Below are 7,639 nucleotides of genomic sequence, written 5' to 3'. Positions count from 1 at the left end.
GCTAAACATTTTGGCATTGAATCAGCAACTAACCAACCTGACAGCAGTTCAGCACTGTGCCTACACCGCACGACAGTTTAACTGTGAAGAGCACAAGCGCCAAAACCTCCACAAGCACTTACTTCTCCTAGGCTTGTGGCAGACCAGCTCAATACCCACATACCAGGGAGGAGAGCCAGGCCTTCTGCCCATTTTCTTTAAAAACGGAAATCATCCCCAAAGCTCTAGGAGGCCCAGAGAAGTGTGCTGCCTTGGTATATAAAGACTTGAAGCTAGCAGGATGTTTCCCTGAGCATTGAAAGGAATTGTCTGAGCCCTCTGCACTGTTCTGGCAGACAGAAGTCGCAGAGATGTGCTCAGAAGCGGGCAGCACAGCCCGCTGCTGGGGATACCTTTACCCTTTCAGAACCAGTGTACCCATCTTCACCCCACCCACGCGTCTTTACCTGCTCACCTAACCCAGCAGCACGGGACATGCACTGTGGTTTAAGTAAGAGCATGCTCCATCAGTTTGCTTTGGAGGGGGCATTTACAAGCCACATGATTTAAATCAGCTCCAAAACATCTCTGAGCTATGTAGAGGCAAAGGCAAACCCAAAACAACCCCAGGAACTAGAATTCACAAACAACCCTTTGACAGATCCCCCTCCCTGTCTGTGCTAAGCTCTTACACCTACAAACAGGGTCGCAAAACTCTGTCTCTACTCGGTCCTGAATCTGGGTGCTGCGGCGTCTGGCAGCGGTGAGCAGAAAGCAAAGATGCTGAAGCTGCCTCCTATGATGTGGGGAAAAAAAGGGGACAATTAATAAAAAGAAAGTGCAAGAATGTGAAAGTAAGTAGTCAGAGACGCAACTGAGAGACAAGGCTCAGAGGCAACTAGGGTGTCCTGCTTTCCTGACATTAGTGTTGGCTTAGAGGTGTGGGTTTCATTCAGGCCCTCTTAGATGCTGTTCAGCCACAAATTTCTGATCTAGGTCTTCCCACCCCCAGGATTCTGATCTGAAGTCAAGGGTTTAAGTCTATGACTAAAAATATCAACATCAATATTTATCTTCTGCAGAAGTTTTTTCAGTCAGAGGCTCTGGGTGACTAATCTACTGATTAATGCAGCTAAGCACGACTCATGCTTCACTTCAGGGATCCACTGTCACAGGAAAGCAGAAACTCCTGTGTCTTCACATAAAATAATGTATAAAAGGTGAGTTTCCACCTCATTCAGAGCAACAAGGAAGGAACCACTGCTTCTGGGTGTCCTGCAGCTGGACACATGGTCCCACTCACAGTGGGGCTGGGACAGACTTCGTAGTCCATATGAAACTGAGCGCTCACTGCTTTGAGGGCTCATTTGACTATGGAAGAGAGGAGGACAATTTTCCAGAGGAAAGAGCCAGAAAAGCAGGACTGGCTAAATTAGAGAGGAACCAAGTAAAACAGGAATAAAATAATAACAAAAAAAACCCCCAAGAATAAAACAGTCAGTTCTCTCCCACCAGAAGAGGACACCAAGAGAAGCAGCTTTTTCCTTTTGTGCGGAGGGGAGAGATTACTGGGGTTTGTTGTTAAACTCAGGACTTCACTGCTCTCTGAAACAACCTCATGATGAAGCATCAGGAACCAGCCTCTTCTGGGAAGAGGATGCTGGCCCCCACAGCCAGCTGCTCCACCACGGTGACTCCCGGGCTCGTCTGTGCTTCGGTTCCGCACGGAGCCCACCTTGCAGCAAACACAGAAGCCCGGCTGCACACAAGTGCCAATGGCTGACATTTCTCTGACCCTTGGAAAAGAGAAGAAAGGGGAGCAATTCTCTGTGTTGTACAAATATTTACCTAACACTTACATCAGCCAAAAACAGAGGAGACAAAACAGCTAGGAATTAATCTGGAGGTAGTGATTTCCTTGCTGGGTAATTTGTACTTTGGCAGGTTAATTCCCCAACGTCGTAGGAAATTATTTTCAGAAAATAATAGGATAAACACTCCCCTCAGAGAAAGTTCTTGGCGCTCCAGTTCCTCTCCAAAAGACTGGCTTTTCCCTGGGGCACCCTTGGAAAAGAACTTGGCTTTGCCCATGCATTCATCGCTAGGACGAGGGAAAAAGCTTCAGAAAAGAGACAGAGCTCCTCCATCTTTCTGTAGCCAGAAGACCTGCTGAGGCCAATTGCTGGTTGAGGACACAGTCCCCAGCACATGCCACAGGATTCAAGACACCACCTTGCAGGTATCCTCTCCTGCTTTTTGTCTAGAGCCCTGTGGCAACGACCACTGCTGTCTCAAGAGCACCAGAGCGAGGTGGTCCACCACAGGTTTGACCCATCCTCTAGGCCTCCATCCGCTCTGCACAGCAGCGCAGCTGCCGGAGCACTTTCTTGATGGCTATTTAAAGTCAACAAGAATATGCCCAGAAAAAAGCAGCAGGCAGGAACTAAAATACCTCATCAAACACTTCAGTATTATCAAGAGGGAATGCCAGAAATATTAGCTTTGATGGTTGCTCCAGCCCCTCTACAAAACCAGTTCTGGTTAGGATGGGAAAAGGCAAAAAACTCTAAAGGCAGAAATCAAAGGCTTGGGAAGAGCTTGTCCCACAATCAGGTGAATAACTGAAGATGTGGGGCCAGGCCAAACATACCAGCCAACTCCTGGCCTTTCTCTCTTCTGGGCATTTACATCATTCTCTCTTCTGGGCATTTACCTCCCATCACTTCCCGAAGCACAACAGTTGTTGTCCAAGGCTAATTTTTGACTCCAAACACCTCCAATGAAGGCAACCCTGGTGCACGTACAACTTGCCAGAAGCAGCAGCCAGCCTTGCTGCCACATACTCCCCCTTCCCTGGCATGAGGACCAGCGTCCCCATGGCTGCAACACAGTGATTCACCCAAAATCCAGCCCAGAGAAAGAAAAGAACATGGCTCTCTGCTGGGCCAGCTTGCCCAACTGAGCTGGCTGGTGGCTGCGCAAGCACTGCAGCAGAACCCAGTAGCCAGCATAGAGCAGCATCCCTGCTTCCAGCAGCCCACGGGTACACCACACACGGCGCGATGTCAAAACTGCCCCTTCACCCACCCTGCCTGCAACGGTGCACCTGGTGACAGCATCATGGATGGGAACATTTGTATGATTTTGTGCTGACAGGAGCACAAAAATGTTCTTAAAGGCACTGTGGAGGGGCAGAATAGCAGCCAGAAGAGCAGCCAGATTCATGGCAATGACAGGGGTTTTGTGCAGAGCCCACCCAAACCATGGTTTTTATCATCACTGCAAGCTCCAGGGCATTTTCCCTATGTCTACAACCAGCCATTTGGCTGGCCTCTTTTCTACAAGCAGAGATCCACCTGTTTCTTTCTTTCTTTCTTTCTTTCTTTCCTTCCTTCCTTCCTTCCTTCTGTCTTTGCACACCAATGATCCAAGGTTCAAGCCCTGTAGGGATCAGCCACTGCCCAGGAAGGTCAGGGTAGTTCTTCTTTGGAGAAAAGGAGTCCGTTTTCTCCCTGCTCCTATCAGCTGCCTGCTGGGGACCCAAATGCCCACAGAGGCTGAGCCTCAGGCGCCCCTCCAGATTTCAGATGGGAAGCCCTCACAACTTGAGCTCACTTCTGGAAACAGAGGCAGGAGGACACAAAAAAAAAGAAAAGGGGCTGAAGAGGAGGCCGAGACAGATGCTGCATCCTACAGCAGAAACCCCAGCAAGAGGCAGCTGGTCTGTGGCTGGTTGCCCCAGCAGACCCACTGTTAAGGGGCTGAAAAGCTGTAACAAGTGGAAATAAGATCAAGATGTTTCTTGCCTGGGGACTGGTCAGGGCCCAGGGCCACGTCTGCCTCTTCTCAGCTATACCTTTTACTGCTCTCGCGTTAAAAGTCAGCAAAGAAAGCTGCAGAAACAGCAAGAGGAGATGGGGAGATCTCATCCAGAAGTTACAACTCTGCCAAAGCAATGCACTTGAAGGCTAGCTCAAGAGTAAAGTAAAGAAAAAAATTTCAAAAGCAGAAAGCCTCAGCCAGAGATAACAGATAGCAGTACCTGGGGAGCTGTCAGGCCCCAGGGCAGGAGTGCGACCAGAGCTGTTCTGTCTGTTTGGAGATTAGACCCATCAAGCCACTGTCGTGCCCCTGGCCCCAGATGGCACCCGACATTTCAATTAGTCTGTGAAGGTACCTGGCAATTGTGCAAGGAGGAAATCCCAGACCTGCTCAGGTGATCAGCTTCCCCTCTGAAGGATGAGATTTAATTACTCTGCTGTTGTTACTGCTGCTTACATAGCTGCAAATGCTATTAACGCCCATATGCTATCCAGCCCTTTTGTAACCCTACTGAACGATTTCACTCAGCAGCCTCAGGAAACAGCAGGTCCACAGGCTAGTTTGCAGAAAAAGCATTTTCCATCTGATCCAAGACCGTCCTCCTGCTCTTTTGTTGCAGGGACAGGGCAAGAAAAAACTGGCAGGTATGAAGCAGGGTTTTGTTCTTAATTACCCTTAGGGCCCACAGACCCTTCAGCATGGCATGACGTTTTAACCCTCTTTTGGACAGTCTTATTTCTCTTCTTATCCTGGCTGAATTTTTTCAACTTGTTTTTATCCTGAGGGACTTCAATGTGATTTGAGGTCTTCCCCAGTATTGTTCCTGGCTGAATAGCTATGCAGGTGCAGCACTCAATATCCCCCCAAATACGACTATTAGGTGCCTTGCAAACATACTAGTCCAAAAGATGCTGTGGAAGGTTGCTTGAAACTGAACGTGATGTAGGAGCTCAACTCAGGGAACTATTTGCAGTCTCTCACACGCATATGCATCAAGCCTCCTGCCCTGAACATGAACCTCACTTCTACCTCCTGCCCCAGTTACTCTCATTTAGATTGTACCCCACTGACAAAGGCAGTGCACTGGGAGTGCCTTCACTTCGCCACATGACGCTAGGTGTCACAGGCAGAGAGGTTGTGGTCCAGCAGTCAAACACGTCTGGCCAGTGAGACAATGGAGACAAGCTGCCACGTTGTGCTGTGCACCCCAGGCAGCATGGTTTCATGCCTGTGGCCTGTTAGTGGACATTTCCTTGTCACCTGGCCAAGGCAGCGCTGACTCGTGCTCTGATGAACAGGGTATTTAGAGAGTCTGACATGCTCTTCATGCACCCTGACCAGAGCAACCCCCTACTGCTAGTGCCTCACTGTAGGGGAAGCAACACCCACCTCCTGGTCTGCCACACAGGCATGTATGCAGCCCCACAACACCAAGCATACAAAGCCTAAAGATGAGGTGTAAAGTGACCTCCTAAAAGCAGAGAGGAGGAAGGATAAAGTGAAAAGGACCAGCCAACGGTTTCAGGCCACAGGTGTGAGTGTAGGGCAGGTCAAGTCATGAATCACAGACAGGGGGCCAGAGAAACTACCAAAAAAAAATTATTCAAGGGTAGAGCCAGGCCAGGAGAGTCTCTCTGGTTACTTATTTAAGTCAGTAAAAGCCATAGGCAGAAGGGAATGAACTCGTTGCACTCACATCAAGATCAAAACAACACTCCTGGAGTTAAAATTATTCAAGAAGTTATGAAACCTGTTGTCAGAGGGAGCCCTGCAAACCTACCCATTTCTGGTTAGCACAGAACCCTGCAAATATGGTTGTTGACCTCCTCCAGGGATAAATCACAAGTTAGACTGTGTGTGCAGACACAGATTACTCCATTCTTCCTCCAGTTACAACTTTGATTCACTGCTTTGCTTTCTGCGAATTTACAAACTCTGGCAATAAGCTGCAGAACATTAAAAGTACGTGAAGTATGACAGAGAAAAAGGCAGAGCATTGCACTTGCGAACAAGAGGGAAATGAGCATATGTAACTACCCAGGGCACTCATGCAGTCTCACTTCCAGACTCACCCACCAAATAATACCTTGATGCTGTTGCCCTCTAGGTATAGGAAATGTATTTCATACAGGAAGGGAGGAACTGATAAGCAATGGCTGGGGCACTAACTTGTTTTGTGGAAGATAAAATTCAAATCTTGCTTCTACCACTAAAATTTTACACTGCCCTAGTTCAATCATTAAATCCACCTATGCCACAACATCAGCTGGCAAATACTGCCTGCCTCCTGAAAGCTCAGCAAGGATATGCACATGGAGATGCATTGCTGGATCGGAGTGAGAAAGCCCATTACATTGCTGCCAGTTGCACTATCCTTCAAAATTATGGGGCTGAGCTCATAAATCATCTCCAGAAATGCCTCTGTTTCAACTTAGTGTGTGCTAAAGTAAAACAACTGAAAACTTGCTTATCTGCACTTGCCAGGCTGAAAACAGACGAGGTTCAGGAGCCAATGCCAGCGTGGAAGGGTGGCTATGACCTGCAGCCAGCTGAGGTGCCCAGCCACAGAGGCCCAGCTTTGGCTGTGCAGCTGTAATCCCCTGCCCAGGGCAATGACAGCCATCAGGGGCCCTGCCCATCCTCTCCTCTCCAACCACGCAACTTAATCCCTCCTCACCTTCCTCTCTTCTGCTTCTGGAAAGTTGCGCTGGGGAGTTGTGAAGGACTAAATTAGAGCAAGGAGCTTGGTTTTTCAGGCGAGGGAGACAAGATTGACTCAAAGGAAGCCTGAGAAGAAGAGCACCTCCTGCTGCTTTTAGGAACATTAATAAAGACCATTATTTTGACACTGCTAACTTCCACAGCCAAGGGGGAAGAATTGTTTTCTGTTCTGCTACTCTTTCACAGTAATCCACAGGTCATCTTAACCACACAAAACACATGGAGAAGCTTTTAAATAATAAAATACATAGTCAACATTCCATCCATAATAGCTGTGCAGTTAAAATCATTAACTGCTGGCAATGTCAACTCTTCAATTTACAGAACACGAGAGAGTTGTCCTGCAATTACAGTGTGCTTGTTCCCAAGGTGTGCTGCACACAGGCTGTCTCTGTATCTGCCTCCTCGTAAGATACTGCCATCAAAAGCAAACAGTCTCTTGCTTTTCACATTCTTCATGAACAGCAACAGATTTCTCAAAAGAGCCACAATCAGCGTTAAAAAGAGCTGCTTCCAGTCATACCAAGATTAAGGGTATTTGAGTAGTTCACATCACAGTTATAGCACTACCCAAACCACGCTTTTGCCAGTCATTGTCTTTAAAATGTGGGATTTGCATCAAACCATTTACTGATGGGAGATCAAGATGTTTGGCTTGCTTGAACTACAATACTTGCAGCACTTGAAAAAACTGGCAGATTGACAGAAGAGGACAGAATCAGGTGTTTTGACAGAAGTCTAAGTTTCGAATTTTATTCCTGCCTCTAAGTTAAAAATAATTTGCTACTTTGTGGATTCCAATTTTATGCTATGCTTCCCCCCCCCCCCCCTTTTTTTTTTTTTCAGTAAATGGTAACATCTGACATTATTTTTGGAACAAAAATACCTTTAATCTTGGAACATCTACATGGGTTTCTACCGATTCACTCCCAGTGACCACATCTTCAACTGCTGACTCACACTCTGTAGCTCTGCATGCAGTCTTTTTTTTTTTTTAATAAAAATAATTATAACAACTTAAAAAAATCCTATCATGCCCTCAAGGTGACAAGCATGAAAAGCAGGTGTTCCACCTGGTTATGATCACTGAAAGTGGTATTCCTGGCACTCTCCCCTC

This window comes from Pterocles gutturalis, unplaced genomic scaffold (genome assembly GCF_000699245.1).
Source record: "Pterocles gutturalis isolate BGI_N339 unplaced genomic scaffold, ASM69924v1 scaffold20147, whole genome shotgun sequence".
Taxonomy (NCBI): Eukaryota; Metazoa; Chordata; class Aves; order Pterocliformes; family Pteroclidae; genus Pterocles; species Pterocles gutturalis.
Note: the sequence above shows the minus strand (reverse complement) of the source record.